At 41.8% G+C, this 24,055-nt stretch overlaps 1 protein-coding gene across 4 annotated transcripts in view; it reads left to right on the top strand.

The window, feature by feature from the left end:
- The window catches only part of PDE4B (phosphodiesterase 4B), a 664,998-nt gene that overhangs the window by 539,674 nt on the left and 101,269 nt on the right, over positions 1-24,055 (top strand). The window lies entirely within an intron of this gene.

Raw genomic sequence — 24,055 nt, forward strand, 5'->3', positions numbered from 1 at the left:
TTGTTCCTCAAAGGTGTTTTTTTAAAAAAGAAACCTAACCTCTTGTTTTGTTAATGCTGTGCATATGCTTCTCACATGGAGCTGAGAGCTGCAGAGAGGAAGGGCCACATTGAAGGAACATCTGTCTTGGAGATGTGCTGAGCATGAGATTCTTCTTGCATAAGATGCAACCAGCTAGATGCCATTGTTTTAAAGTGGGAAATGGAGATTTTCCTCTTGAATCTCTCCCACTAGTAGAGCAGTGGACTTGAGTAGAACCACAGGAGAAACAAGTCAGATGAACTCATGCTGAGATCACCTAACACTTAATGTTGCCTCATAGGCGTCTGTGTTTCCATTTAACACCTAATGTTGCCTCATAGGTTTCTGTGTTACCCTTTGCTTTATTCTTATGATCTTTCTTGCTCAGATGCTGTGTTTTCTTGCTGGTGTGATGGTCATACATATAACAGAAATAATACACAAGTCCAACTTTTAAAAGTAGAGAACAAAAGCTGGGGGTCCCATTGGCTCATTGGCTTCTGAAGTATTTACGGTACATGCCTTAAAAATAATTTTGTGAGAAAAAGATTGAGAACAAGAATAAAAGGAAGATATTAAGTAACGTCAAGTCCCAAGACATGAAATTAAAGAAAATGGTAATCTATCCATGAACTTTAAAAACCTTGATGTGCTGATGTACTATTTCCTTTAGAAGTTTTATGAAAAGAAACTAAATAGAGTGTTTTAACGTATAACTGGGGTTACATACTTGGAGATCAAAGCGGGTAGTTTTGAAACTCCTATCATTTCATCATCTTGGCCCACTCGTGAGACACTGTCACTCCCATTTCTATTAGCCGAATTTCCCAAGATGCTATTGACAGCAATTTGAATCTTTAAACTATGTTTTCTTTTTCTTATAATGAATACTGACAAACATTAGGAAAATATGTGATATTTCAAGTTCTATAAATTAGCTCGTTAGCCAAAGATACTGTTGGAAAGATCACGTTGTGATTATTGGCACAATACAGCTTGGCAACTGGAGAGTTCTTTTGCTAAATTCTTTTAAAACAATGGACCAAAGAAATGACAATAATACTTAGGCAATTTGTTTTTGTCTGTCTTTGTGGCAAACTACAAAAATCCTGACTTTTCATTGGGAAAAGAATGTAGTGATACCAATTATTACGTAATTATAGGTTTCAAAACCTTCTTAACGCTTAACCACAGTCAAAAAAGGAAGGAGGACACACACATCCTGTGTTTTGTTCTTATTATCAGCTTAAATAAGTCAAGCAGATTTTTCCTGTTATTTTAATATTTATCAGCATATGACAAAGAGGTGTGTTTAAGTAGAAACTTTAAAGGGGAATGAAAAACAAGTGGCTTGCAGCACAAAAAAAAATTGAAAACTGGGGTGCTACTTTAAAAAATTATTTATGATGATAATGAGATTAGGTTTTCATTTATTAGCACTAATGCTGACCTTATGCATTTCTATTGAAATCTAAGATAAAAGATACATGAAACCCACAATAATTTAAACAGATTTAACAACAACCAGTTGTTGTGAGAGTCTGGCTGACTTAGGTAACTATATTTTTGTGCAAAAAGCAAGTTTAACACAGTGACGGAGAAAAGCCAGAGGAAACCTTTATTTTACTTTTAAAAACATTTTTTTAAACATTTTTAAAACATTTTTTAAACATTTTAAAACATTTAAAACATTTTTTAAACATTTTTTAAACATTTTAAAACATTTTTTTAAACATTTTTAAAGAATCTAAATGAAGGAAATGGAATTTATTTTTAAAATTATTTGTCAAAAACTGGTTAAACTGGTACATTTGCTCTTACAAATTGATCAGTAACTGAGTAAATTCATGAGGGAAATCAAATCCAGCCTCTCAGTCTGCAATACCTTTTCCCTCAGTGTTTAAAAAAAAAAAAAAAAAAAAAGAATCAATGTAATTGTTCCCTTTTTTGTGTGCAATGGAAAGAATTCCATTCTAGAATATACTACAATTTGTGGCTTGTATGCCTCCTTCATTGGAGCTTATTGGAGGCAAGGGCTGTCTATACCTTATTCATCACCTTATCATTTAAGACGCTTCTGCATGGTTATTTTCACATAGCAGGAAGATAGGTAAAAATTAAACTGAACAGGAGAACTACATAAAGTTTGGGGACTTTATCTTAAGGAAAAAGCTCATAAATTAAATTTTAATAATGAGTCAGTATTTTATCTCCATGGCTATAAAAAGTATTCAACTGTGTGTTTTTACTATTTTTTAAAAAAATCAGTTATTACATCAAAATTGAAAAGTTTGAAACATACTCTATAGCTGCATGATCTAAATCTCTATGGTCATTCTTATAGGTTTTGAACAAAAAAACTTAAACCTAAAAAGTTGACATTTTGTGCTTTAAATAGGAAAGCCAGAGTAGAATAATAGAGGATTTAAAACCCAGAAAATAGAGCAATGTGGAAATCATATGCTCCTGCATTAAGGAGAAAATGTAGTAAATCCTCCTGGGGGTGTTGAAAATGTTGATGCTACGAAGTTTAATGAGCATCTCAATTTTTATCACATTTTGCCTTTTCGCAGGCATGAATTCCAGGCCTTTTCTACATGATGTGTAAGGACTGGAACAGAAAGCGCAAAAAATAGAACTGAAAAATAACACTCCAGCACAAGGCAGGAGCTAAGGTTCTGTCATCTGTATACATTCAAAATGGAAAGTTGAAGTAATTCTTAGAATATCAGGCCCCTGAATTGTTTTCAAAAGAAAAAAAAAGATAATTGAGGAAAATCAATATGTCTGTGTGTGTGTCTGTGATAAATGTTCCAGTTTTTCTGCCCAAACCATCCCTTGCTTTTGCATGGATTTCAGTAGTGATCACTGGTATATCATGAAAGTAAGAAGATACTGAAAGGATAAATTATTAAGTGTTCACTCCATTTACAGAATGATCTTTGCTTTGCAAAAGGATTAGGGAAGTATTCCTTTCAATGGCCAGCACTTCTGAGTAGTATAAATGTGACTTGATTTTTAATAATATGTGTCATATATGATGTATTATATGATATTGCATATTATATTGAGATGACATCACCAACTCAATGGGCATGAGTTTGAGCAATCTCCAGGAGGTAGTGAAGGACAGGGAAGCCTGGCATGCTGCAGTCCATGGGGTTGCAAAGAATCAGACACAACTTAGCAACTGAACAACAAAATCATATATAGAGCACTTTAGCAGCCAAATCAATGTGTAAGGTGAAATATTTGATGCTAATTTTATTCTTCCAAAATTTATTAATGAATGTATTTGAGCAGGAACATCACCCATATAACGTTATAAACAACAGCCCCCAAGGCCATGGGTCATCGGAAATGACAGCAAACTGTGTCACAAAGATGATTAGAGAATTGCATTGAGGACTTCAGGCTAGACTGCTGCAGACCCAAAGTCTCTCTCACCTTGGCTATCCACAATCTCGATTCATGGGGATTTTCAACCAGTCAATTAGCTGTATTTCAAGAAAAGCCTGTGAATGGAGAAATAGGATGAGATAATATAGGGCTTTCCAGCAAGTCTGAAATAGGTTGGCCTAAGTGAGAAACAGACTTAATTAATATTTTTTAGTACTCATGGGAATCCATTTCTTCTAAAACGTGTCTTCCAGGACACTCTAGGGAGGAAATGGCTTTTTACTGGTTGATAAAACAGAAGAAGCTTTCTCCTAAGAAGCCTATTTCTCAATATGAATTTCTTCCATGTCTTTGCTGGATTATGAACATCCCCCCGGAGGTTCATGTCGGTGTGTCAGACACAGGGTCTATTTGAGGAGCAAACAAGAGGCTCCATGAGTTACCTTGGAGTAACTCAAAAAGTAAGAAATTCAGAAAGTCATGATCTTGATTCATTTCTCAATTTTTGCCAGAGCAGCCAGAGCCTAGACTGAGAGATAGACTGTGTGTGCACGAGTGAAGGGCTCTTTGAGAAACACAGCAGTGGCCTGAGAGCTGATCTGAGTCAGATGACTGGAAATGAAGCCCAACACAAGCAGAACTTGGTTTTCACATTAAGCAAGAAATGTCAAGCAGGGTTACAACACTTATGGACAAATACTAATAAAATCAATTTTGTTACCACAGGCTGTGGCCAGCATGACAAAGGAGAAATTGGAGGGAATTACAAAGGAAAGGGGGCTTCCCAGGTGGCGCTAATGGTAAAGAACCTGCCTGCTCTTGCCTGGAAAATCCCACTGCAGAGGAGCCTAGTAGGCTGCAGTCCATGGGATCACTAGGAGTCGGACACGACTGAGCGACTTCACTTTCACTTTTCACTTTCATGCATTGGAGAAGGAAATGGCAACCCACTCCAGTGTTCTTGCCTGGAGAATCCCAGGGACAGGGGAGCCTGGTGGGCTGCCATCCATGGGGTCTCACAGATTTGGACATGACTGAAGTGACTTAACAGCAACAGCAGCCAATGAAGGAGACTGAAAAGACATGTGTTCAGCCCCTGGGTCAGGAAGATCCCTTGGAGGAGAGCATGGCAACACACTCCAGTACTCTTGCCTAGAGAATCCCATGGACAGAGGAGCCTGGCAGGCTATACAGCCCATGGGGTTGCAAAAAGTCAGACACAACTACAGCAACTTAGCATGCTTGCACAAAGAAAAAGAAAGAATGAGAGAGAGAAAGTAAGAGAGGAAAGCAGAAAAATTAAAAGCTAATAATGTCAGATTATTTTTTTTCTTTGTTCTGAATGTTGTATGGTCTGGACTGTTTTTTTGCCCTAAGTATTCACCTTGAGTGTTTAGCCAGTCTGCATACAAAACGTTAGGGCAGATGCACTAGAAAAGCCCTTGTCATTCCAAGAATAATTCCCCAAATGGCTGTTTTATAAGAATTGCTTTTGTCTGAATTAGCTGTCCTGTATACATTTATCTCCGCGCATCAACACTGAGCTATTTATATGGATTTGCAATTATTCCCTATGTGTCTAAAAGTAGGTAAGGGTAAGTTGCAAAAAACACTGACAAGTGAACTAAAGTGCTAATGGTTAAAATGTTACCCTTGAGCAAACATTACCAAAAATAATACCCTGCTTATTAACGGCTATTCCACTAGTTGGAAATTAGTTTCTAAATTTAGTGTGAATGTTTCTTCCCATTAAATGGAATTGATGAGACCCCTAGCATCTCATCTTCACTTGCTGAAAAGACTGGAGTCCATTCCACCTTGACTCCACTTCGTGTTTTTGTACTGCTGAGAAACACCATCCACCCACCCTCCCCCCTCAAAGTTGGAATCATGCATGTTAGTAAGTATTTCAGTTATGCTATTGACGTCAATGGAGTCATTAAATAGATTGCTGGCCCTCCCAGAGGCAAATCACTGCCAGGGACCTAGATACAGACACGTTTTTTACAAAGACAACCATCAGGTTTTGCTACAGCAGTGCGCCAGAGAAAGGGAAAAGTTTATACTGTAGCAGACCTATCTCCAAACAGTTTTTTTCTTTCTTTTGCATTTTAGTTCCGGCCTTTCTTTCTCTTTGGTTACAGTAGGCTCTGGTAGATTCATAGGTATTGTTGCCTGAAGCTTTTGTATGCTAAACCATCTCCTGTCATTGAGACTCCTAAGGGAGACACCCCACTTTTAAAAATGTGTCACCTTTAGCTGGACACAGCCTGTCCTGGTGTTTATTTGGTGGCATAAATTATCTAGGTAACTCACTATTGTCTGCCTGTAAGACTTTGCTTGGTAGTTCCCTGAATAAGACAGTTTCCTGCACACACATACACACACGCACCCACACACACACAATTCTGTCCTCTCTGCTACTTCTGTGTGGCTTCTAGCTGCAGCCCCTCATCTATGAATCAATCTCTATGCAGCCTGCATGCTGCTGTGGCACTGGGGCTCTGAAGCAAAGGGTGAAGGAGGCTGGGAAGAAAGAATCACTTCTCTCAGCCACCTCATCTGCAGAGTCCTGCCCACATGCCTGTGTCCTCCCAAACCCCAGCTGCTGCCTGCCTCAAGCCTGGTCTTGCAGCTCCCCAGCGTGTCGGAGAGAGCCCTTCAAGAAACAGCTGTCTCTGTGTATTCTTGACAGCTCTATTAACCTGGAGAGCCCCGGGACTCGGAGCCAAATTTTCCCCTCACACCTGGACTTTCTCTCTCCCCCTCCCAGTCTAGAGTTGGAGCCATCTTGAGCAGACAGCTTTCTTCATATCTGGTTGCCCAACCCTCCATGTTGGCTTAGCACTCATCTTGATGCCTCGCCCTGTCCCTTTCCTCCTTGCACTCCTTATCAGTAAGTGTGTACATACTTCTCAGCAAGTATGTACAGAAATGCCAGACATCCAGTCACCTTTAGTAACCCCTTTGGGTTCATCTGGAGGCCCAGACCCATCCGCCCTTCCATCACTGCTCTTTTTCCCACATTCCAGGCTTTAGTGGCTCTTCACTGTCTTTAATATCTCTCCTTGCCTCCCACAGACAATTCTTATAGTCATTTCCTCTGATCATATCCCCTCCTTTCCTTCTCAATTTCCTCTCCTTCAGTTTAATGCTTCATTTTCCCTTCCTAAGCCATTGTAGCAGAGAAGGCAATGGCACCCCACTCCAGTACTCTTGCCTGGAAAATCCCATGGATGGAGGAGCCTGGTGGGCTGCAGTCCATGGGGTCACAAAGAGTCAGACACGACTGAGCAACTTCACTTTCATGCATTGGAGAAGGAAATGGCAACCCGCTCCAGCATTCTTGCCTGGAGAATCCCAGGGATGGCGGAGCCTGGTGGGCTGCTGTCTATGGGGTCGCACAGAGTTGGACACGACTGAAGCTACTTAGCAGCAGCAGCAAGCCATTGTAGAGACCTTACAACTTTGTTTATTATCTTTCATCTTTCCCCACTTCAATCCACTCTTCATTCTGGTACTAGAATTATTCTTTAAAAACCCAGTTATGCTGTTTTCTGAGTTGGTTAACCTTCACCTTCAGGATAAGATCCTTACTTCTTACCAGTTATGCAAAGTCTTTCAGGATGTTGCTTCTAATTCCTTCTTTGTCCTCATCTCCCGCCTGCCCCCATGCACAGCTGATGGCTGAGATGCACTGAACATACTGTCCTTCAACTACACCAGGGTCTTCTTGCCTTCCTGCCTTTGTACATGCTGTCCCCTATGCCCGAGTTGCCCTTTCCCCAAAATATTCACATGTTCAGCTCAGGGATTTTCTTACCTGGTCATGGTGAATGAGTTCTTTATTCTCTCTGGTTATTGGATTAAACTAAATATATAGTCACAATGCAGGGCCTGATAGCTAGTATGTGCTTAGTAAATAAGAGTTCCTTTGGTTTGTGGTTTAGTCATTATGTCCGACTTTTTGGGACCCTATGGACTGTAGCCTGCCAGACTCTTCTGTCCATGGGATTTTCAAGGCAAGAATACTGGAGTGGGTTGCCATTTCCTTCTCCAGGGGATCATCCCAACCCAAGGATCGAACCTGGGTCTCCTGCACTGTGGGCAGACTCAAGAGTTTGTTTATCCATTCCCATCTGGAAAGTGCAGTTTTTGTCATTCAGATGTCAGCATATATGCAATCTTCTGCAACTCACCCAAACCACTCTCAATTATTATCTTATTAGCTCAAAATCTCAATTATTGTACTTGTCGTGTGTGTGTGTGCTTGTTCGTGTCCAACTGTTTATGACGCCATGGACTGTAGCCCTCCAGGCTCTTCTGTCCATGGAATTTTCCAGGCAAGAATACTGGAGTGGGTTGCCATTTCTTACTCCAGAGGATCTTCCCAAGCCAGGAACCAAACCCATGTCTCTTGTGTCTCCTGAATTGGCCAGTCAGTTCTTTACCACTGCACTTATCAGGTCATGCTGTAATCTTTATTTTCATTTTCTCTTCTTCTAAACTAAGAATGGCCCAAATCAAGTATGAGTCCTCTTTTTTTATATCACCAGTTTATGGAATAAAGTCTGGAATGTAGTAGATGCTTAATAAATGTTTATGAAATGAACAAAGACAAATGAGTAAATGCTCATTCCTGAATCAGAAAGAATTGGAAGGATGCTGAGGCTCATAGTTGGCCTCATTCAGGCAAGCTTAATTATCTTCTGGCTCTCAGGCATGTGCCTAGTGCGAGCACTCCTGGCTAATCTTGACTACAGATGACTTTTCTTCCCTCAAAATGAACTCTTTATTATCCATCACTTCAGCAAGAAGTGACTGTGTTAAAAGAAATGAAAAAAATGAAAACAACTAAACATGACCAGTTTCTCATGCTATACTATGCTCTTCCTGTCTAGCTAGAGCCTGGCACAAGGTAGGTACTCACTATATTGAGTTGAGTTAGCGCGAGATCATGGGTCAACCTTTCAGGAAACTGAGACTCACTTTTCTTATCTGGAAGACGGCTATCTTAGTATTCTATCTCATAGGAATTCTGTATGGACTAAATGAGAAAAACTATGCATAGGGATTAACAGTAAAGATTCTGGAACCAGACTGCCTCTCCCAAATCTCAGCTCCACCACTGTGTGACCTTAGGACAATGTCCCAATTGTCTCCTCTCCAGAATTGGGACGGATATTGTACAGAGCTCATATATTGGTTGTAAGAATTGAATACACAAACCAATGGGAAACACTTAGAATAGCTCCTGGCACTTCAGAAGTGTCAATATTAGTGTCGGTATTCTAAGTATTGTGTAACACACTTCCCATAGCACCCAGGACAGAGCAGCTGGTCAGTATGTGACAGGAGAGAGCCCAGGCCTGCTGGCATTAGTAGGAAACCAAAACAGAAAGCTTTGTTGAGGTCTTTTTAAAATTTTCTGACCAACTTCTCTTTCACAGTAATACAATCTAGAAAACAATCTCTTTTTTGAAAGATTCTTACACCCTGAAACCATGAAACTTGCTTATATGGAAATAGATTTAGAGCTGAAGGTAGGATTCTCCAGAACATACAGTGGAAAGCTAAGAGGGCTAGTGGCAGAATGGACCTGTTCCCAAATGTAACTGGACACACAAGTGTGGCTCTTTCTCTTAAAAACAGACTGCAAAGAAGAATGTCCAACTAGCCTGCTGATAAACATGGACAGAGGAGCCTGGCAGGCTATAGCCCATAGGGTCACAAAGGGTCAGGTATGACTGAAGTGACTTAGCATGCATGCACAAACCGGATCCTGGGGCTTCCCAGGAGGTGCTAGTGGTAAAGAATCCACCTGCCAATGCAGGAGACGCAAGAGACACGGATTTGATTCCTGAGTCAGGAAAATCCCCTGGAGGAGGTCACGGCAACCCACTCCAGTGTTATTCCCTGGAAAATCCCATGGACAGACAAGCATGGCGGGCTACACTCCGTCGGGTCACAGAGTCGGACATGACTGAAGCGACTCAGCATGCAGGCGGAAACTGGATCTTAGTTAAGTGAAAATTTTCGTTTGCATAAATCTGAAAGGACTTCACTTCACTTTGTAGGACAGAATAATTACAGCTACACAACCATCACGGTTGTACATAAATGCATATTCAGGTCTGGGCACAAACCTGCAGGGGTGCAGGTTCTTCAGCCCACAGAGCTCAGCAGAGAACAGCAGTATGAGCTTGTGCAAAGTTTCTGTTTGGGGAGAAGACAGAACCCACTAGCAGAGTCAGCATCACAGGGGCTTTGACTCCATTTGGAAAGACTTTTATGCCCCTCTCAATACCCCCGTGCCACCTACCCACTTCTCTCCTCTTTATTGGGAGGGAGGGAGATGAGAAGGTCAGGTTGGCCTAGAGAGGGATGAATATGGACATTGGGAGATGAAGGAGGAAGGAAGAGGACCATCTGTGTTCCCTTTTCTCCCTCCTGCATCCTTAAAACCAAGTAACCCTGGGGGATGGGGCAGGGTAAGTTCGACTTGCTTGCTTCTCATCAAACCCTGGCCAGCAGTTTACAGAGTTGCCTCCAGAGCTGTTCTCGGAAGCCAGGAGCATTTCAGGGAACAGCGCTTTCACCAGAGAGAAGAGAAACAAAGCAGGGACTGTCCCCTTGAAATAGAGAACAGGCAACAGAACTCACTGGATCTTTGTCTTGGTTTATTGTCTTGACTTACTCCAAGTCCGAGCTGTTGACAGGGACCAAAAGTGACCCTTCTGAGGGAGGTTTGTGTGCTTTTCCCACCCGCTTCTTGACTGTTCTCAGAGTGAGCTGGGTCCATGGCGACTGTCCAGCTCATTTGATCCGTGGAGACAGCTAGGTCAGCTAATGCAGCCTTTGGCCCTGCCCCTCAGTTGCTCTCTGGGCTTCATGTCCTAGGGTCTAGTGTGGCTAGTGCTGCTTGTCCAATATGCTAGGTTGTTTCCAACACCCTACATGCCTGCCTTTGATCTCCAGAGAGCAACTCCTGGCACATGCCGGACACTGTGCTCACCCTCAGTAGACATCATTTTCTTACCTAATTCTCCCAACTGAACTGTTTGGCTGTGGTCCCTGTTTCACAGATTTAGAAAAGGAGGCTCAGCAGATGTATGGGGCTTACTCAAGACCACACAGTTAGTAAGTGATCAAGTGAGAACTGAAACCTAGATTTGTGTTTCTTAAAAACCCATGCATGGCCTTCCTTCTAGTCTAGACCATGCTGCCCGGCCTCCACCACCCTCTAAACCTCAGATGTTATAACGAACGGAAAGTGGGTGATGAGAATTTCACAACAGGAGAGCAATCAAAAAAGCTGTTATCTGCAGCCTCAGTAAGACTATATAATAGAGAATTTTCCTTAATTCTTTTGTCACCTGCCTGTTTTATTGTAAAGTGTAAGTGTTAAGAGAAATATCTCATAATGTCTGTTATTCATGTATTCAATAAGCATTTATTATTTATCTACTGTTTACAAGACACTGTACTAGACACTGGGAATACAATAATGTTATTGAATTCAAATGCTGACCTTGTGGAGCTTACAGCCCAGGAAATATGAAATGAATACACATGTGATTATACATTTGATTATCACTTTGGAGAAAAGTATTATTATACATTGGATTATCGTTGGAGAAAAGTATAGAATGCTATATAATATTGCCTATGTTTTTCACCTGTGAAAATGGGAACAGTACTCGTACTTCCCGTAAGGATTGTTATAAAATTAAAATGGTATTATAAGTAAAGCATTTAGAATGTTGCCTACCACTTAGTATTATTTCCTGTTTGCTCTGATTATCATTACCCTTGGTTATCCTTGGGATTAATGTAGATGAGGGGACAGGGAAGCCTTCTGTAAATGAATGACTTGAATTTGAGACCTAACCATTGAGTAGGAGCTGGGTGGGTGGAGACAGTAATTAACACCTAAAAGGTGCTGCAAACAGAGACCTGGATGAATAAGAGTGACAGTTAACAGACTAAAGCCAGAGAGGTCAGAAGGCACAGAGCGTTTGTAAGCCATGGTTGAATGTGTAGCTTTTATTCTAAATCCAGATGGGGAGCCATTAAAGGATTTTGAGAAAGAGGTTAACATGATCTAATTTGAGCTCTAAATACAGCCCTTTCTGAGACACAAGTCTACATTCCCCGCACCTCCTATGTGCTCCCTGACACCTATACTTTCTATGTCAGGATATTCAGCACCTCACCCTTCTGTCCACCTGCGTGGTTAAGAAGGCAAGCTCAGGAGCCACCCTGTCTGAGTTTATAATAGTTCTGGTTCTATTCCTTTTTTTCTGTACAATTGTAGATAGGTAATTCAATGTCTCTGGGTCTTGGTTTCCTCATCTGTACAGTGGGGATAGTAATAGGAACTTTGGCATAGGATTCTATTGTTAGGAGAGCTAAATTATTTTATGTAAAGTGTCTAGAATAGTGACTGGTACTCACAAAGTGTTAGTCGCTCAGTTGTGTCTGACTCTTTGTGACCCCATGGACTGTAGCCTGCCAGGCTCCTCTGTTCATGGAATTCCCCAGGCAAGAATACTGGAATAGGTAGCCATTCCTGTCTCCAGGGAATCTTCCTGACCCAGGGATTGAACCTGGGTCTCTTGAATTGCAGGCGGATTCTTTACCTTTGGAGCCACCAGGGCACTCAGAAAGCACTAAATAAACGTTAATATTCTTAGTATATCATAAGTATCTAATTTCTTGGTTGCTTAAACCATTAGCTGTTATGCTCAGTGCCTGGCACAGAGCAGATGCTCAAATAATATTTATTGAAAAAAACGAACACTGAAAGAGAGGTAGTACAACAAATTGTAAGTAAAAGGAGAAAAAGATGGCTTATCTATGCATGGAAAAATAGGCTTCCTTGAGTCAGGGGTAGATTCTGATAAGGAGGAACTTGCTTATGGGAGGGGCTTCCCAGGTGGCTCAGTGGTAAAGAATCCACCTGCCAATGCAGGAGACAGGGGTTCGATGCCTGGGTCAGGAAGATCCCCTAGAGAAGGAAATCGTAACTCACTCCAGTATTCTTGTCTGGAATATTCCATGGACAGAGGAGCCTGTCAAGCTGCAGGGATTGCAAAGAGTCAGACACGACAGACTGAGCCACTGGGCATGCACTCACACACACTTATGGGTGACAGAGAAACTGAATGACTTTCAGCTTCCTGGGTGTTCCAGCTTTGGGGAACTTGAAACAATATCTGCGGGACAAAAATTTGTTTCACAATCTGAGATGCCAATCTGGATTACCATCTGCACGAAAAGAAAATTGGGCTCGTTAAAGAGCTTCTTCATTTTCCTGAGCTATGTGATGTCTCTGAAGGCAAAGGCAAGGCTGACCCTCCGGAGTTCCCTGTGTGCTGGCTTTGGAAGGACAGTCCCAGTGAGGAGCCAGTAATCCTGTAGATAACAGGTCACCGTGATTTCTTTTTCATCCCTGCATTGCTATTAGGGCCTCAGGCTAACAGAGACTGGGTTCTAGAAAGTCAGCACACACCTTAAGTGTGGTATATAAGCATGGGGTGAGGCTCTTCACGTATTTGTACAGCTGGGCAGTCTTAGGCACTCAGGTCCTTTACATCTCCGTGCAGAGTACCTGCTCAAATAAACAATGAAATCTTCAGCTCTCCCAATCCTCCAGCTCAACGCCAAGTGCATGCGTGCATGCATATGCATGCTGGTTTGTTATGTTTTTATCCCAGGGGAAAATAAAGGGTTCTTCTCATGCTTTTTGTCTACACAATGGGCCTCTGTCCTCACTGACCTGGTTTTCCATTATTTCTTTCTCTCTCATCGCAGGTTTGATCAGCCTGTGTCTCTTCACCTTCAGATCATTTCTAGGCCTCCTTCTGATTTACCCCTCACTCCATGCCCCTCAAATTTCTAAACCATCTTCCTTGCAGTCCTTTCTTTTTTTGGCTGCATCAACCAGGGACCAATTCCAGCCCCCTGCAGTGGAAGCTCCGAGTCCTAACCGCTGGACCGCCAGAGAATTCCCAGTCCCCATAATCTGACTCAAAATTGGCCTATGGAAAGCCTCATGCAGTTAGTCCTGCCTAAAGATGCTTGCTCCTTGGCAGGAAGTTATGACCAGCCTAGAGAGCATATTAAAAAGCAGAAACATTACTTTTGCCAACAAAGGTCTGTCTAGTCAACGCTATGGTTTTTCCAGTGGTCATGTATGGATGTGAGAGATGGACTATAAAGAAAGCTTAGTGCAGAAGAATTGATGCTTTTGAACTGTGGTGTTGGAGAAGATTCCTGAGAGTCCCTTGGACTGCAAGGAGATCCAACCAGTCCATCCTAAAGGAGATCAGTCCTAGGTGTTCATTGGAAGGACTGATGTTGAAGCTGAAACTCCAATACTTTGACCACCTCATGTGAAGAGCTGACTCATTTGAAAAGGCCCTGATGCTGGAAAAGATTCAAGGCAGGAGGAGAAGGGGACAACCAAGGATGAGAGGGCTGAATGGCATCACTGACTCAATGGACATGAGTTTGAGTAAACTCCAGGAGTTGGTGATGGACAGGGAGGCCTGGCATGCTGCAGCCCATGGGGTTGCAAAGAGTCAGACATGACTGAGTGACTGAACTGAACTGAACTGAATGTCCTAATTGCCTACTCTGATTACATTATATTGAACTATGCATGTTCCATGTTGCTTTTTAAAAACATCATAGTTCTTTAGACTGTCAGTTCAGTTCAGTCTCTCAGTCGTGTCTGACTGTTTGCAACTCAAAGGACTGCGGCATGCAATATTCCCAGTCCATCACCAACTCCCAGAGTTGATTCAAACTCATGTCCATTGAGTCGGTGATGCCATCCAACCATCTCATTCCCTGTCGTCCCCTTCTCCTCCTGCCTTCAATCTTTCCCAGTTTCAGGGTCTTTTCAGATGAGTCAGTTCTTCACATCAGGTGGCCAGACTACTGGAGTTTCAGCTTCACCATCAGTCCTTCCAATGAATATTCAAGACTAATCTTCTTTAGAATGGACTGTTTGAATCTCCTTGCTGTCCAAGGGATTCTCAAGAGTCTTCTCCAACACCACAGTTCAAAAACATCAGTTCTTTGGCGCTCAGCTTTCTTTATAGTCCAACTCTCACATCCATACGTGACTACTGGAAAAACCAAAGCTTTGACTAGACGGACCTTTGTTGGCAAAGTAATGTCTCTGCTTTTGAATATGCTGTCTAGGTTGGTCATAACTTTCCTTCCAAGGAGCAAGCGTCTTTTAATTTCATGGCTGCAATCACCATCTGCAGTGATTTTGGAGCCCAAAAAAGTCTGTCACTGTTTCCATTGTTTCCCATCTATTTGCCATGAAGTGTTGGGACTGGATGCCATGATTTTAGTTTTCTGAATGTTGAGTTTTAAACCAACTTTTTCACTCTCCTCTTTCACTTTCATCAAGATATTCTTTAGTTCTTCTTCACTTTCTGCTATAACGGTGGTGTCATCAATATCTGAGGTTATTGATATTTCACCAGGCCATCTTGAGTAGAGCTTGTACTTCATCCAATCCAGCATTTCTCATGATGTACTCTGCATATAAGTTAAATAAGCAGGGTGACAATATACAGTTTTGACATACTCCTTTCCCAATTTGGAGCCATAATGTTGTTCCATGTCTAGTTCTAACTGCTGCTTCTTGACCTGAATACAGATTTCTCAGGAGGCAGGGCAGGTGGTCTGGTATTCCCATCCCTTGAAGAATTTTCCACAGTTTGTTGTGATCCACACAGTCAAAGACTTTGGCATAGTCAATAAGGCAGAAGTGGATGTTTTTCTGGAACTCTTGCTTTTTCAGATCCAACAGATGTTGGCAATTTGATCTCTGGTTCCTCTGCCTTTTCTAAATCCAGCTTGAACATTTGGAAGCTCACAGTTCGTGTACTGTTGAAGCCTCGCTTAGAAAATTTTGAGCATTACTTTGCTAGTGTGTGAGATGAGTGCAACTGTGCAGTAGTTTGAGCATTCTTTGGCATTGCCTTTCTTTGGTATTGGAATGAAAACTGACCTTTTCCAGTCCTGTGGCCACTGCTGAGTTTTCCAAATTTGCTGGCATATTGAGTGCAGCACTTTCACAGCATCATCTCTTAGGATTTGAAATAGCTCAACTGGAATTCCATCACCTCCACTAGCTTTGTTCATAGTTATGCTTCCTAAGGCCCACTTGACTTCAAAGTCTAGGATGTCTGGCTCTAGGTGAGTGATCACACCATTGTGATTATCTTTTATGTATAGTTCTGTGTATTCTTGCCACCTCTTCTTAATATCTTCTGCTTCTGTTAGGTCCATACCATTTCTGTCCTTTATTGTGCCCATCTTTGCATGAAATATTCCCTTGGTATCTCTTATTTTCCTGAAGAGCTCTCTAGTCTTTCCCATTCTACTGTTTTCCTCTATTTCTTTGCATTGATCACCGAGGAAGGCTTTCTTATTTCTCCTTGCTATTCTTTGGAACTCTGCATTTAGATGGGTATATCTTTCCTTTTATCCTTTGCCTTTCACTTCTCTTCTCTTCACAGTTATTTTTAAGGCCTCTTCAGACAACCATTTTGCCTTTTTGCCTCTCTAAGCCATGGGCCTATGTTTTTTTCTACATTTTATCCATTTGTGTAGGTTTTTATGTATTTCTTATGCATTTTTTTTTTGATGGACTATCATGGAGCCCGGGGAGGGAACATACTAATTTGATAAGACAAAACATCTGATCTTTATTGTGCACTGAATGATAATAAAACTCTAGACAAAAAGCTATATAAAGATATTTTCCATATCATTCAAGATTCTCCAGAGAAATAGAACCAATAGGTAACTATGTTTATACATATATACGTACCTATTAGGCTAACAAAAACATTTGTTTGTTTGTTTTCATAGATTGTTACAGAAAAATCCAAACTTTTTGGCCAACCCTATGATTTATTTTGAGGAGTTGGCTCGTGTAGACTCTTTTCGACCCCACGGAGACTGTAGCCCACCAGGCTTCTCTGTCCATGGAAGTGGGTAGCCAGTCCCTTCTCCAGAGGAACTTCCTGACCCAGGGTCTCCTTCATTGCAGGTGGATTCTTTACCATCTGAGCCACCATTCAGCATACATGCACGTGTGAGTGCCTGCTAAGTAGCCTCAGTTGTGTCTCTTTGCCACCCATGATCTGTAACCCTCCAAGTTCCTCTGTCCATCGGATTCTCCAGGCAAGAATACTGGAGTGGGTTGCTGTGCTCTCTTTCAGGGGATCTTCCTGACCCAGAGATCAAGCCTGTGTCTCTTATGTTCCCTGCATTGGCAAGCGGGCTGTTTACCACTAGTGCCACCTGGGAAGCCCTATTCTGAGAATTTGCCTCATGTAGTTGCGGCAAGTTTGAAATCCACAGAGCATGCTAGAAACTCAGGCAAAAAGTAATGCTTCAGTCTTGAGGCAGAATCTGTCCTTTACTGCAAAACCTCCGTTTTTGTTCTTAAGACCTTCAACTGACTAGCCGAGGTCCACCAACATTAGCTGAAGTAATCTCTTTTACTTGAAGTTCGCTGATTGTGGATGTTAACCACATCTATAGAATTCTTTCACAACAAAATCTACATTTGGTGTGGATTAAATAGCTAATTCCTAGTCACGTTGACCCATAAAACTAATCATCACAAGGACTACCAACAAATAAAAATTCCATCTTGGAAATCTTACTAAAATTGTGCCCAACTCTACTTCAAATCAAGATTTGAAGTATATAAGTATATAAGATTCAGAGAACTAAAACTCTTTACATTTCTTCTGACCTACTGAGACTTTTTTCAAAGCACAGTAAAATAGAGACTTCCCTCATGGTCCAGTGGTTAAGACTCTATGCTTCCAATGCAGAGGGTGCAGGTTCAATCCCTGGTTGGGGAACTAAAATTCCACATGCCACTGGGCACAAACACAGTAAAATAACCATGCCCCTCAGCTCCCAAAATTGCTTTGAAAACCACATGATAGTTTGAAAGAACAGAAGTGCAAAGTGGTGGGAATTTGAATCCAGGCAGTGGCAGCACAGAGCCTCATATTTGTGACACTACCTCACCATTCTTCTCACAGTTCTCTCCACTGAGTGGCTGTGAAAGAAAAGAGAAAACCTTGGGTTTCACAAGATGTATAAGAAAGCCAGTCAGTTTGTGCCCCATTTCTGGAGACTGCAACCAGTGATCTTAGACTTAATAGAGAGACATATCTCAGAAGAAGTTAATTTTGGCTTGAAATATCTCAGGGTGATGGGAGTGGAGAAGTGAAGTGGGAATCCTCTTTGTGCATAGTACTTATTTCTACCAAATGCAGTTTGAAACATTCATATCCTCTTACACAATATATAAATTTGACTATCAACCCTATTCTCCAGGTGTTTCTTGGGACTCCTTCCTTGTCGAAAGTGCATTGACATATATATGCCCCTGGGGCTTCTTAGGGAGTGCTAGTGGTAAAGAACCCGCCTGCCAATGCAGGAAACAGAAGAGCCAGGGGTTTGATCCCTGGCTTAGGAAATTCCCCTGGAGGAAGGCATGGCAACCCACTCCAGTATTCTTGCCTGGAGAATTCTACGGACAGAGGAGCCTGGAAGGTGGGCCACAGTCCATGGGTAGCAAAGAGTCGGACACGACTGAAGCGACTTAGCACACACATGTGTAAAATAGCTAGTGGGAAGCTGCTGTATAACACAGGGAGCTCAGCATGGTGCTCTGTTATGACCTAGAGGGGAGAGTTGCAGGGGAGAAGGGTAGGAGGCTCAAGAGGGAGGGGATATATGTATACTTACAGTTGATTCATTTTGTTATACTACAGAAACTAATGCAACATTGTAAAGCAATTTTACTCCAATAATAAAATAAAAACAAAAAAATTAAGCAGTAGAAAATTTAAAATAAAATCTCCATTATCTCCATTTCCCTCTGAGTCCTGTGCTCTTGTCACAGAGGAAGCAGATATTCAGAACTGAGGCCTCCAGCCCCTGGACGGAGCACTTTTGCACCAGGCAGCTCTCCACACCCTGTTCACAGGCTTGTGTTCACCAGGGTTCCAAGTGGTTGCTCTCAGCTCTGCATCTCAGTAAGATCCCTGGTAATTTAATCCCAAGGCACGTGGCTGCTGGATCCGCTCCCTGTCTGGAATGCCTCAGACCTACAGGCCTGCCTTCATGGTGCAATTTCCTCCTAATTCTCTTTTATCTTGTGATAAAGAATTGCTCTCACCCAATCATTTACCTGTTGATACTTTCTGGAGTTTAAGGAATTAGCCTTTCACTAAGCTCCCCCTGCCCCCACCAAATCTTACCTTTCCCTCAGGTTTTGAGTAACTTGTTTTACTCAAGTTCTAAAAACCTTTACCTCTAGCTCCTCTTTTTCTGCAGCACTGGAATGTGCTACTTTTTTCTATTTGCTAATTTGTTGGAGGGATCCTTCCTCGCATCCCTGAGAGCTTCCCAGGTGGTGCAGTGGTAAAGAATCCGCCTGCCAATGCAAGAGACACAGTTTCAGTCCCTTGGTTGGGTTGGGAAGATTCCCCTGGAATAGGAAATGGCAACGCACTCCAGTATTCTTGCCTGGAAAATTCCATAGACGGAGGAACCTAGCGGGCTACAGTCCACCGGATCACAAAAAGTTGGACACGACTGAGAACGCATGTATGCCCATCGCTGCCTGACTCCTCAAGTTTCTGTGGAGGAAATTCTCTCTAGCCTGACAGAAAACAGTCTTTTTTCACCACTCTGCTACCAGGGCAGAAAGCAAAGGCAGATTACAGTGGGTGGAGTTTACAAGAGAGATTTTTGTGTCTGGGAGCCATTTGCCCCATTAGAGATATGGCAGAAAGTAGAAGGGGTTTCTTTACCAGCTGAGCTTCCAGGGAAGGGGTTTATTCTCCATTCCCCTGTTGGAAGAGCACTTGTCCAGATATATGTAGACAGTTTAACTTAGGGTTCTCTCATTCAGGAGAAGGGCGGGAAATTCTGAGATGTTTTTGCACTGGGGGTATCAATGATAGAATAGTGGTTTGATTAATTAGCTTTATCTCTATGACTGCCCCCAAAGTGTGTGTTTCCAGAAAACTCTCGATAAACTATGTGTTTCAATTATAGGGCATGGGGTAGAAGTATTAACATACTGTTTAACCCCTACTGAAAAGTGAAGTCGCTCAGTCATGTCCGACTCTTTGCAACCCCATGGACTGTAACCTATATATCAGGCTCCTCTGTCCATGGGATTTTCCAGGCAATAGTACTGGAGTGGATTGCCATTTCCTTCTCCAGCGGATCTTCCCGACCCAGGGATCGAACTCAGGTCTCCCGCATTGTAGATAGCCGCTTTACCGTCTGAACCACCAGGGAAGTCCATTTAACCCCTACTAAGTACCACAATTTGCTATTAGGAACTCTGCACATGAGAGCTCTTTTCTCATGTTGGTGAGTTCATCATCAACTCCATATAGAAGCCATAGTATTATCCCTTTTTCAAATCAGTGAAATCATGCCTCAGTGAAGGGGGTAACTAGTAATATAATGATACTTAATTAGTAACAAAGGACATTTTACCCTGGCTTGTTTCCCAAGGCTGTATACTTAGCACTAGCCCTCTGTGTTATCTGGTAAATAAAAGTGCCTCAGGTAATGGCTACACTGGTACCTGCCTTGAAGGTACATACTCCTTAGGTTTGGTGTTTCCATCTGCTGCTTCAATCATGTTCAACTTTCTCCAGAAAATACCTTCTTGTTCCCAGGCTACATTTAATTTATGACTTTCTCTGTATTCTTGGTGAGAAAATCTAGAGGAAAATGTGATTCAAGCCCATGTCTCCCTCTAGGGAAATCATTGAGCGAATGGAGAAGTGGCCGTGTCTTCCTCTGTTCTAGGAATAAGGCTTCTTCACTGAGATATATTCCTTTTGGGTATTGAGAAGGAGGTCCTAAGAGGGAGAGGAGGCAAGAGAAACTTTAGGACAGAGTAGAGCAGTGAGGGACTTCTCTCCAGAGGCATTACTCACTGCTGGAAAGACATCCCCAGTCTCTTACATCACAAGGAGAGAGAGTTTGATTTCAGATCTGTAGTGAAACTGGGGTGTGCCTCACTTGAACACAAGGAGGCAGCTGTCCAATTCTAGGCTGGCTCTGGAAAGTCCCGTTTTGAATAATTTGCTTCTTATGGTGTTTTGTTCAACTTCCCTACCTCAAATGAAAGTGTGTGACTTAAATGAAAGAGCACTGGGCTGAAACTCAGGAAGCTGAAGTTTAGTACTGCTGCCAACCAGGTGTGTGACCTGAGGTAAATCTTTTAACCTCAGACTTAGTCATCTTTATTTTGAATTATTTTGAATCTTTGAGTTTAGAATTCAATCTTACAGGACTTTCAAACTTCCAAAATGGCTCCTGGCCCAGAAATGGTGGTGTGTGGGTGTTGGGATGGATGAATTTTTGTCCAAGAAGAAATAGCTCCTGAGCTAGTTACTGGTGAATCTGAAGTTCAAGCTAAGGTCTCAGGGGTTTGGCTCCAAAACCTGGGCTTCTTCCACCACTTCCCACTCTGACTTTGGCTATATTATTGTTGCATAACACAGGGTATCTGTATTATTTTCTTAATCCCTGTCAGCCATAGTCGGCACAGAGAATAGCAAGTGGCCATCAAGTCCTTTTGAGTGCTGGGGAAATAAAATGAAGGGGTTGTGGCCCCTCACCTCAGGTTAAAAGCGTTCTCATCGGGAGAGTCTGGAGCCAGGCTGCCTGATTAAGATCCCAGTTCTACTACTTAATAAGATAATGACTTCTTAAACCTTCTTTATACTTCAGAGTCTTCATTGTAGTTTTCTTCATCTTAATACCTTCCTCTCAGAGTTGTTAGGAAGATTCAGTGAGTTACTTCATATAAAACACTTAAAATAGTGCCAGTCCCAGGGTAATGACTGAATCCAAAACATTGTTCTTGTTACTATTATATGCTCTTTATATATACCTATTGACTTAATCAGGTGAGCCCTCTGGAAAAAGAAGTGTTAACAGTAAGCCAATGGCAAGAAGAGTCATTCTTAAAGGAGAAACCTCTTTTAGAACTCTGAAATCAGACAAGAGAGCGCTATCTAATTTTATTTATTTTCTAAATTAATTTTTGTTGGAGTATAGTTGCTTTATAATGTTATATTAGTTCCTATAGCATAAGGAAGTGAATCAGTCACACATATGCATATATCCCCTCCCTTTGGGACTTCCTTCCCGTTTAGGTCACCGCAGTGCGTTAAGTAGAATTCCCTGTGCTGTAGAGAATGTTCTCATTCGTTATCTATTTTGTACATAGTATCAATAGTGTTTATGTGGCACACTCCCTGCTTTTAATGGGCTGCCTGTGTCAGATGGAGGGAGAGCACCTCATGCTCTCATTCACTCACCCTCTCATTCATTCACTCATTTCGCTCTAAAAGCACCCAGTGAGTACTCACCACTATGTGAATCAGACATTGTTCTGGGTGATGGGTACACAGGAGTTAATAAAATAGTTTCCTCTCTGGAGGAGCTCAGTCTTGTGGGGTAAACAAACATACATGGTTATGTAAAAGCCTGTGATAAGAGTTTGCCTGAAGCATGAGTGTTCTGGACACTTCCATCCTCTAAACAAACAACACTGTGTATTGTGCTATACCTAAGAATTTTAAAAATAAATACATTTTTATTGAAATTTTTAAAATTACTACTTCCCAGAGCTGGATCATTCATTACACAGCTAGGCTTATTTCAGTCATGTCAGCTGAAGTCAGTGGGTTCATTGAGTACCTATTACAACTACTGTATGCAGTGGATTAGGAAAGTCCTGGTTAGTTTTGTCCTGAGCCACTAACATGGGAAAGGAGAGGAGATGTGATTTAAACTCTGCCTTGCAGGACGGATAAGGTTTCATAGACGGAAAAGTTGAAAAATACCATTCAAGAAGGCAGATCATGCCCAAACAAAGGTATAGTGGCCCAAAGAGTATAGGCTGAATTAGCTCAACAAAAGTCACCTTGAAAGATTCGTGAAGGAAGGTTAGGGTGAGGTTGTGTGGTGGTAGAGTAGGAAGGAAATATTGGTGGGAAAATAATAGGGGGCTTTGTATACCTAGCAGACAAGCTGAAAATTTATTTTACGTGCAGCACGGAGCCACTGATGATATTTGTTTGGTAGGAGATCATGTTGTCAGAACTGCATTCCTCAAGATGTTTAATGCAGTATGTTTGCTATGGTGGTGGGAAAAAGTGTCACGCTTGGAGTTAGAAATCATGCGAGAAAATTCTAGTTCGTTTATTGGTTAGCTGTGTGATCTTGAGCAAGTTGATACTCTTTCTGAGCTTTATTTTAGCCTCCTCACCTACATGGTAAACAAAATAAAAAGTGAAAGTGAAGTCACTCAGTCGTGTCTGACTCTTTGCAACCCCATGGGCTGTAGCCTACCATGCTCCTCTGTCATGGGGTTTTCCAGGCAAGAGTACTGGAGTGGGGTGCCATTTCCTTCTCCAGGGTAAACAAAGTGAAACCTCCTTAAAAGAATAGCAGCAACAACAACAACCATACAATTTTCATTGATCGTTACTCCCTGTGTAGCATTGGGCTGGACCATTTCTGTGTAATACTTAAGCCTCAAAACAGCTCTCTAAGAGTTCTTAAAAGGTCAAACAGAGGTTTACCATATACCCCACCAATTCCACAGTTAGGTGTCTTTACAGAGAACTGAAGACACGTATCCACACAACGTCTTGAATACAAATGTTCTTAGCGGCATTATTTCAATAGATAAAAAGTGGTACAATAGCTAAAAAAGTGAGATGGTTGGATGGCATCACTGACTCAATGGTCATGAGTCTGAGTAAGCTCTGGAAGTTGGTGATGGACAGGGAAGCCTGGCATGCTACAGTCCATAGGGTCGCAAAGAGTCGACACGACTGAACAACTGAACTGAACTGATCTGAAAAAAGTGGAAACAACCCAACTGCCCATCAGCAGGTGAATAGATAGACAAAAATGCCACATCCATGCAAATGTTATTTACCAGTAGAAAGGAGGAAACTAAGGCTACATACTATATGCAGCATGGATGAACCTCAAAAGTATTATACTCAGTGAAAGAAGGCGGCATGAAATACTCCATATTGTATGATGCCATAATTGTATTTCATTTGCATGAAATATCCAGAAAAAGCAAAGACATAAAAACAAAACTTGGGGCAGGGGCAGGAGACAGGGATTAACAGTAAAGGTTCATGTAGGCTCATACTGGGCTGTTAAAAATGGTTTTAAGCTGATTTTATGATGATGTTCACACAACTTAGTAAATCTACTAAAAATCATTAAATTGTACGCTTGAAAAATGTGAAGTATATGATATGCAAAATAAGCCTCAAAATTTTCTTGAAACCAAAACAACTCTATTAAGTAGTTACTGTTCTTATTCCTGTTTTATAGATGAGGCTGTTGACTTTCTCAGTCTCCCCTGAAGAGTAGGAAAGTAATGGATGTGTTACCTAAACTTACTTTGGTTATCATTTCACAGTGTGTACATGTATCAGTCATCACGGTGTATACCTTAAACATACACAGTGTTTCATGTCAACTATGGCTCAATAAAACTGGGGGA

Source organism: Ovis aries, chromosome 1, assembly GCF_016772045.2.
Source record: "Ovis aries strain OAR_USU_Benz2616 breed Rambouillet chromosome 1, ARS-UI_Ramb_v3.0, whole genome shotgun sequence".
Classification (NCBI taxonomy): domain Eukaryota; kingdom Metazoa; phylum Chordata; class Mammalia; order Artiodactyla; family Bovidae; genus Ovis; species Ovis aries.